Below are 8,654 nucleotides of genomic sequence, written 5' to 3'. Positions count from 1 at the left end.
TCAAATTACATGAAGCAAAAATGGACACAAAAAGATAAACACAATGATGATAGATGACTTTTTTTTTTTTTTGAGACGGAGTCTCGCTGTGTCGCCCAGGCTGGAGTGCAGTGGCCAGATCTCAGCTCACTGCAAGCTCCGCCTCCCGGGTTTACGCCTGCCTCAGCCTCCCGAGTAGCTGGGACTACAGGCGCCCGCCACCTCGCCCGGCTAGTTTTTTGTATTTTTTGGTAGAGACGGGGTTTCACCGTGTTAGCCAGGATGGTTTTGATCTCGTGACCTCGTAATCCGCCCGTCTCGGCCTCCCAAAGTGCTGGGATCACAGGCTTGAGCCACCGCGCCCGGCCAATAGGTGACTTTTAACACTGCTCTCTGGGCAATTGATAGAACAACTAGACAAAAAAATAAAGACACAGAAAATCTAGATAACAATAATTTATACTTTTAAATGATTACACCCAACAATTACAGAATATACATTCTTTTCAAGTGCACTTGATATGTTCATCAAGATAGACTGTTGCTGGGCCACAGAACAAGTCTAAACAGATTTTTAAAAGACTGAAATCATGCAGAGAATGTTCTCTGACCAAAAGAGAATTAGATTAGAAATCAAAAGCAACAAGATAGCTAGGAAAACCAAAAATATTTGTAAATTTGATCACACTCCTAAATAATGAATGGGTGAAAGGATTAAATCATAGTGGAAATTAGAGCATACTTTTAAATGAAAAAAAAGAAAAACATCACATATAAAAATTTGTCAAATGCAAATAAAGCAGTTCATACTAATAAATTCGTGGCTTTAATTTTTTTATATTAGAAGAAATGTCAGTTACCTAATCAGTTACCTAAAAATCCATTTAAGATCTAAAAGAGAGCAAAGTAAACCCAAAGTAATATAAGAAGGCAAATAATACAGACAAAAGCAGAAATTAATGAAATAGAAACCAAACAATAGAAAATATATCAACAAAGTCAAAAGCTGGCTATTTGAAAAAAATCAACAATATTGATAAATTCTTAACTAGACATCAATTAAAAAAAGAGGATAGAACACAAATCACCATATAAAATATGAAAAAGATGTTATCACTACAGATTATACAGACATTAAAAGATGAGAGGATATTATTAACAACTTTGTGGAAACAAATAAGAAAAATTGAATGAAATTGACAAATCCTTTAAAAAATACAACTTAACAAAACTGAGAGCATGAAGTAAAATATAAATAGTATTTTCATTTTTAATAGAAAGCCTATGAAATAAATTGAATTTCTTATCAGAAACTTTCCCTAAAAGAAAACCCCTGGCACAGAATGTTTCACTCAAGGAAGAAATAACACCAATATTATACAACCTTTCAGAAAACAGAGGAAGGAATACTTCCTGTCATTAGGTTAGAAATACTAAAACCTAATGAAAACATTAGCCCCCAAGAAGAAAAGATATTCTTTACAAAATTATTTACAGATATTCTACATGAACACAGGTGTAAAAATATTTACTAAAATGCAAGTTAAATCTAACAATGTTTGAAAAGATAATATATCATGACTAAGTGGGATTTATCCTAGGAATGGAAGGTTTTTTCCAACATTCAAAACTCAATTGGTGTAATCCAACATATTAGTAAAATAAAGGAAAATCATATGCTCATATAAATAGATTTTTAAAAATTGATGAAATTCAGCAATGAATCATGATAAAACTCTGAGCAAACTAGAAAGAAAAGGGTACTTCCTCAATTTAATAAAGCATTTGGGAAATACCTATGAGTAGCATACACTTAATAGTAAAATATTGAACACTTTTCTCATAAGATCAGGGGTAAGGCAAGAATATCTGCTCTCATCACTTCTCTTTATAGGGTACTGGAAGTCCTGGCCATTATAAAGGCAAAATAAATAAATAAATATAAATATTGGAAAGGAAGAAATAGTCTCTGTTTGCAAATTAAAAATCTGTTTAAAATCCATCTACAATAGAATTTTTTAAACCATAAAATACATAAGAATAGGTATTACAAAAAACTTTCAAAACCTCAATACTTAAAACTACAGAACATACTGAATTTTTTAAACACATTCCCAATAAAAATCCCAGTGTAATTCTTTGTAGAAATTGAAAAGTTGATTCTAAAATTTATATGAAACTTTAAATGACCTATAATAGCCAAAACAATTTTGACAAGTAGAACTAGGTTGGAGGATTTCACAGGTGATTTTCAAACTTATAAAGCTACAATACCAAGACAATCTACTTTTAGTGAAAGGATAAACGTACAGATCAAAGGAATGAAATAGAGTCCAGAATGAAGCCCATACATTTATGGTCAACTGACTTTTTACAAAGATGTCAAGATAATGCAATAAAAAGAACAAGTCTTTTCAACACATGGTACATTGGATTATCTTACTTGTTTTTCCTGTCATAAATGACAGGATTTTCTTTTTTTTAAGGCTGTGTAGTATACCATGAATATATACCACATTTTCTACCCCCTGGAAGTAACTATACATTTTATTACTTTTATTATTTTAATTGACACATACATATTTATGTGTCAACTGATGTTTCAATACATATATACACTGTGTAATGATCCAATCAGGGTAATTTGCATATCCATTACCTCAAACATTTATCATTTCTTTGAAGTTAGAACACTAAAAATCCCCTCCTTCTATAATAGTTATTTTGAAATATACATTATTCTTAACTACACTCTACTGTTCAATAAAACACCAGAACTTATTATTCCTAATTGTAACTTTGTACCCATTGACCAACCTCTCTCCAACCTCTCCTCCTTACTACTGCCCTACTCATCTCTGGTAATCACTGTTATTTATACTCTCTGCTTCTATGAGATCAGCTTTTTTACATTCCACATTAATAAGATCATGCGGTATTTGTCTTTCTGTGTCTGGCTTATTTCACTAAACATAATGCCCTCCAGATTCATCCATGTTGTCACAAATGACAGGATTTTATTCTTTCTAATGGTTGAAGAGAATTCCATTGTGTGTGTGTGTGTATATGTGTGTGTGTGTGTGTGTGTGTGTGTATATATATATATATATATATATATATATATATATATATATAAAACAATTTCTTTAGTCATCCACTATGAACACTTAGGTTGATTCTATATCTGAACTATCATGAATAATGCTGCAATGAACATGGGAATGCAGATAGATCTTTGACATACTGATTTCATTTCCTTTGGATATATACCCAGTAGTGGGATTGCTGGATAGTTGTTTCATTCTTAATTTTTTGAGTAACCTCCATATTGTTTTCCATGATTGTACTAATTTACATTCCTACCAACAGTGTGCAAGAGTTCCCTTTTCTCCACATCCTCTACAACACTTGTTATCTTTCCTCTTTCAATAATAGCCATTCTACCAGGTGTGAAGTGATATCTCATTGGGGTTTTAATTTGCATTTTTCTGATGATTCATGATGTTGAGCATTTTTTAGTATACCTGTTAGTCATTTGTGTGTCTTCTTTTGAGAAATGTCTATTCACATCCTTTGCCCATCTTTTAAATCATATTATTTGTTTTCTTACTATTGAGTTGTTTGAGCTCCTTATATATTTGGTATGTTAACTCCTTATCAGATTTATGATTTGCAAATATTTTCTCCCATTCTGTGGATTGTCTCTTCACTCTTGTTTCCTTTGCTGTGCAGGAGCTTTTTAGTTTGATGCAATCCATTTGTCTATTTTTGCTTTCATTGCCTGTGCTTTCAGGGTCATATAAAAAACATCACTGCTCAAATCAGTGTTATGGCTCTTTCGCCCTGTATTTTCTTTTGTTAGTTTTACAATTTCAGGTCTATGTTTAAGTCTTTAATCCATTTTGAGTTGACTTTTGTATACAGTGTGGGATAAGGGTCTAGTTTCATTCTTCCTCATCTGGATATCCAATTGCCCCAACACCATTTATTGAAGAGACTGTCCTTTTTCCATTGTATATTCTTGATACTTTTGTTGCCAATCAGTGGATGGTAACTGTGTGGATTTATTTCTGGGTGCTCTATTCTGCTCCATTGGTCTACATGTCTGTTTTTTATGCCAGTACCATGCTGTTTTGATTATTATAGCTTTGAAGTATATTTTGAAGCCAGTTAGTATGATGTCTTCAGCTTTATTTTTTGTTTGTATGTTTTTATTTATTTATTTACTTTGCTCAATATTGCTTTGGGTATTTGGAATACTTTGTGGTTCTATGTAAATTTTAGGAAAGATTTTTATATTTCTATTAAAAAATTCATTGAAATTTTGATAGGAATTGTATTGAATTTGTATACTGTTTTGAGTAATATGGACATTTTAAACAGTATTAATTTTTCCAAGCTATGAACATAAAATATATTTCCATTTATTTGTGTCTTCTTCAATTTCTTTCATCAATGTTTTAAAGTTTTCAACGTCAAGTCTTTCATCCTCTTGGTTAAATTTATTCCTAAGTATTTTTATTTTCTCATAGCTATTGTAAATAGCATGGTTTTCTTGATTTATTTTTCAGATAGTTCAAAAGTGTACAGAAATGCTATTGATTTTTGTATGTTGATTTTTTATCTTTCAACTTTATTTCATTTATTAGTTCCAAGAGTGTTTTTGTGGAGTATCTAGGGTTTTCTTTGTGTAAGACCAAAGATAACTATGTCTGAGTAAAAAATAATTCATGACCCACAACTATTAAAGTAGACCCACCAGAGAGGTTAAGATGATACTCTTAATTACAATAATCTGAAGAAGGCATAAGCCAATATAAAGATATGTTTCTGGATTTATAGGTATTATAGGAACTGTACAGTGGAGTAGGTGGTTAAGAGAAATAAGGATGATTCTAATATCTCATTTTACAATTATGGGGCAAAGATCACTGTGGACCCTTGACAGACTTGTAAAATACAGTAACAGGAGGAATAAACCCAGCATTTTTTCCATGTAAATGCTCAGACTTACTAAGCTGTTCAAAGACAAAATAACCTGATAATTACTGTTATTAATAGGATACACAGAATAGATAAATAAGGGGTATGGACTCCCAACCCACACTTGCTTACAACACTGTACTTCTACAGCACACAACTCTACCCAGGAAAATTCTGAAGTGATCTCTACAGTAAGTTGCCAGGAAAACTGTGATCTTTAAATACTTAAATCATTTAAAATATGAAATATGTTCCTTGCCACCATTTAAGAAGCCTCAGTCCAGTGCCTCACACCTGTAATCGCAGCACTATGGGAGGCCAAGGCAGGTGGACCGCTTCAGATCAAGAGTTCGAGACCAGCCTGGCTAACACAGTGAGACTCCATCTCTATAAAAAAGTAAAAATTAGCCAGGTGTGGTGGCACATGCTTGTATTCCCAGCTACTCAGGAGGCTGAGGTAGGAGGATCGCTTAAGCCCGGGGTGTCAAGGCTGCAGTGAGCAGTGATCACACCACTGCACTCCAGCCTGGGCGACAGAGTAAAACCCTGTTAAAAAACAAAACAAAACAAACAAACAAAAAACCAGCCTTGGCCCTTTAATTTTCAACTCTTCTAATCTTCAACCTCTTCTTCTCTAGTACCCTTTTCCCATGACTTACTCAGGCTTCCTTTATCTTTAACAAGAAGCCTTTCTGTATCCCAATCTGGTTTTCCATATTTTGAAGATAATTGCTTTTGGGGGATACTCAACAGTTCTGTCTCTGTTTTCTTAACTCCTTTAACTCTTGAATTCACCGCTTCTCCTATAACCACACTTCTGAAACTGCTCATGCTAAAGTACTCATGACATCATAATGACCAGTCCAATGAACACTTTAGAGACCTCTTCTTACTTGACTTCTGTGAGATCTTACAACTTCAATCAACTCATTTTCTTCAAACTTTCCTCTTTTGCTTTGCATAAACACTTCCTAGTTTTTTTCCTACATCTCCTACCGCTTCTTAGACTGGACTTTCATTCTCTCAGACCTTTTAATGTGTTCCACAATATTTTGACCTTGTCCCTTTTTTTCACACTTTATATATTGTTCATAGATAGTTTTATCCATACTCCAGCTGCAACGATTTTCCTTATGCAGATGAATCAAAATCTATATTTAGAATTCAGCCCCACTCAGATCAACAAATTCAACTATTGTCTATGTCTATTTACATGACATTTTGCATACTGAACTCAACATTTCCATGAACCTTGATAGCATCTATTTATTATTTTACTGTATCTCCCACATTTAGCCTTATCAATTCTATTTTTTATATCATATTAAAGCCCTTGCCTCTAGTCTGAATTTAAATATCCATAATTTCTTACCTATATATTTTAATAATCTCCTTTCCTCTACTCTCATCCTGTCCAATGGATACTACACAATATTGCTAATAATGTCTTCCCAAAATTTAATTCTTTCTTTCTTTTTTTTTTTTTTGTGAGACAGAGTCTCACTCTGTCTCCCATGCTGGAGTGCAGTGGCGTGATCTTGGCTCACTGCAGCCTCCACCTCCAGGGTTCAAGTGATTCTCCTGCCTCAGCCTCCAGAGTAGCTGGGACTACAGGCACCCACCACCATGCCTGGCTAATTTTTGTATTTTTTAGTAGAGGTGGGGTTTCACCATGTTGGCCAGGCTGTTCTTGAACTCCTGACCTCAAATGATCCACCCACCTCGGCCTCCCAAAGTGCTGGGATTACGTGAGCCACCACACTCAGCCCCAAAATTTAATTCTGATAACAGAATGTTTACATTTTAAAGTCTTTAAATCTTTTTCAATTTTTTTTTCTTCATGCGTAGTCTTAGAGGTAACTTTTAGGAAAAAAGTTATCATGCTAAAGTAAAGTAATCATCTTACTGGAATTTTTATTGACACAGGGCCAAATCCAACTAGTTTGCGGAAAACATGCCTCTGTAATATTCTACATAAAAATACATTATGTCATCTCATTTACACAAGATTTTAAAATATTTTTCAACAAAATTTCATACTTTTACTTCATATTTCTCATTAAAGTTATTCCTAAAAATGTTGTGCTTATTGATTTTCTGAATGAGATCTCTTTTGCCATTTTTTTTTTTTACAATTGGCAAATATAAACACTATAATTATACATGACATCCTATATGGGAAGATTTTTCTGCCTCAACCCCTCCCCCCAACTATACTGAGTTAGTTGCTTCCCTCTGAGTTTCCTAGATAGCATGTATTTATTTCAGTTGTAGCTTGAATTTGATTGTATTATAATTGATAGTTTACTTGTTTATTGTTAGATATCTCTTTTTTTTTTTGGAAACAGAGTCTCATCTGTCACCCAGGCTGGAGTGCAGTGATGCAATCTCCATCAACTGCAACCTCCACCTCCCCCTGGTTCAAGTGATTCTTGTGCCTCCACCTCCCAAGTAGCTAGGATTTCAGGCATGAGCCACCATGCCCAGCCTTAGATATCTTTTAATGAAATGGATATCTTATTTGCCTACACATTTTAAATACCTTATGCTCAAAAATGTATTTTAAATAAAATATCTGGAATAGAGAAATAAGGAAACTGTTTTAGGTCAAGTAAAGTCACAAATATCCCCTTTAATAAAGTTTGATTATGTGAATGTTTTAGGTAAATGCATGTGCTCTCTTGGCTCAATTAGTAAATATTTCATAATAGACCAGGTTTATGAATTATTTTTTCCCAAAATTAATAATAAGAGATATAAATCCCTTATCAAGGTTTAAGGAAAGTAAAGATACTATTGATTTCAAAACAAAAGTAATTCAAATATTTTAAGATATACATAAAAGCATTTCAATATTATTTAGATGCTAGTCACTGGTGATAGAACTCTATGATAGGGAATATCAGGCAATGGCAGCCTAAATTATTTACAGCAGTCATCCTACTGAAATCAACTAAATATTCTTGGATAAAATATTAAAACAAATATCTTAAAAGCACTGAAAATCTGACAAGATAATGGGGAACTGCTAGGACAAATTGTGGAGGAAACCTAAGCCCAAAGACGTAAACAGAATATTGAACTTGACATAAACTTGGACATAAATTGTAGGAAGACAGAAATTAAGAATCAGGATGGGCTGGGAACCATGGCTCATGACTGTAATTCCAGCACTTCGGGAGGCCGAGGCGAGTGGATCACGAGGTCAGGAGTTCAAGACCAGCCTGGCCAAGATGGTGAAACCCCGTCTCTACTAAAAATACAAAAAATTAGCCAGGCGTGGTGGTGGGCGCCGGTAATCCCAGCTACTCTGGAGGCTGAGGCAGAGAATTGCTTGAACCCGGGAGGCGGAGGTTGCAGTGAGCCAAGATCGTGCCACTGCACTCCAGCCTAGGTGACAGAGCGAGACTTCATCTGAAAAGAAAAGAAAAGAAATAAAGAAAAGAAAAGAAGGGGCCGGGCGCGGTGGCTCAAGCCTGTAATCCCAGCACTTTGGGAGGCCGAGGCGGGCGGATCACAAGGTCAGGAGATCGAGACCACAGTGAAACCCCGTCTCTACTAAAAATACAAAAAATTAGCCGGGCGCGGTGGCGGGCGCCTGTAGTCCTAGCTACTCAGGAGGCTGAGGCAGGAGAATGGCGTGAACCCAGGAGGCGGAGCTTGCAGTGAGCCGAGATCGCGCCACTGCACTC

The 8,654-nt window shown here is 34.8% G+C and overlaps 1 long non-coding RNA gene across 1 annotated transcript; it reads left to right on the top strand.

Moving 5' to 3' along the window:
- Positions 1 to 4,526: 4,526 nt before the first annotated feature.
- On the top strand, positions 4,527 to 8,410 carry LOC144329541 (uncharacterized). The gene is made up of 2 exons (XR_013394895.1): positions 4,527 to 5,374; positions 8,240 to 8,410. It is a non-coding gene; the product is annotated as an uncharacterized LOC144329541 (long non-coding RNA).
- The last annotated feature ends 244 nt before the right edge of the window (positions 8,411 to 8,654 follow it).

Source organism: Macaca mulatta, chromosome 6, assembly GCF_049350105.2.
Source record: "Macaca mulatta isolate MMU2019108-1 chromosome 6, T2T-MMU8v2.0, whole genome shotgun sequence".
Classification (NCBI taxonomy): domain Eukaryota; kingdom Metazoa; phylum Chordata; class Mammalia; order Primates; family Cercopithecidae; genus Macaca; species Macaca mulatta.
This window is presented reverse-complemented; position numbering and strand designations above follow the sequence as displayed.